General features: G+C 44.8%; 1 non-coding gene across 1 annotated transcript; it reads left to right on the forward strand.

Annotated features, from left to right (window-relative positions):
- Nucleotides 1-243: 243 nt before the first annotated feature.
- On the forward strand, nt 244-331 carry trnas-cga (transfer RNA serine (anticodon CGA)). The gene has a single exon. It is a non-coding gene; the product is annotated as a tRNA-Ser (tRNA).
- Nucleotides 332-850: the final 519 nt, after the last annotated feature.

Below are 850 nucleotides of genomic sequence, written 5' to 3' on the forward strand. Positions count from 1 at the left end.
CAGCTGCAATGGCCGAGTTCTTTAGACGTTGACCTGAATTCCAATGGGTCTCCCCACCCATGTTCTTACCTTGCTCGGGCGTTATGGCCCACTGCTGCTTTCTCCTCATCCCTTTCCTTAGATTCCTACTGCTTGAAAAGTAGGCTCTTCAATAGCTTGACTAACTATGGTCATTTTAGAGGTAAAATGGACAGGAACGAGATAAGCGGACTGGTTAGAGGCATGTTAGGTAACAGGGTAGAAGCTGCGATGGCCGAGAGAGGTGTTAAGGCGTTGGATTCGAAATCCAATGGGGTCTCCCCGCGCAGGTTCGAACCTCCTGCTCACAGCGCTGACAAACTGGGTCTTTATTTGCAACATGTCATTGGGGAGTTGATATGGATAATGTCCTTGATCTGTGGACTTGTCCTTTGATTCAGGTGCTCAGAGTATATCTTCCAAGACAAAGAGTTCAAACAGGCTCTTCAGAACAGATCCTTCTGGTTGTGAGATAGTCGAGCTGTTAAGGACTGCAAGATAACAGAGAAGGTTTTGATGGCAGAGTGGTTAAGGCTTTGGACTTGAAATCCAATGTTGTCTTCCTGCGCAGGGTTGAAATCTGCTCGCAGTGCTATGACAAACCAGTATTTTGAACATATCCTTGGTGACTTGATATGGATAATCTCTTTAAGACATGGACTTGTCCAGTGATTCAAGTGCTCAGAATACTTTTGTCTTTGTGTGAGCTAATTGAGAAAGTTGTGATGGCCGAGTGGTTAATACGTGATTTGGCGTAATAAGATCAATATGTCGGGCCATCAAGTTGACCATTTTACACCAATGATGTCTGTTTCCAAATCCCAAACCCTTT

Source organism: Oncorhynchus nerka, unplaced genomic scaffold, assembly GCF_034236695.1.
Source record: "Oncorhynchus nerka isolate Pitt River unplaced genomic scaffold, Oner_Uvic_2.0 unplaced_scaffold_11909, whole genome shotgun sequence".
Classification (NCBI taxonomy): Eukaryota; Metazoa; Chordata; class Actinopteri; order Salmoniformes; family Salmonidae; genus Oncorhynchus; species Oncorhynchus nerka.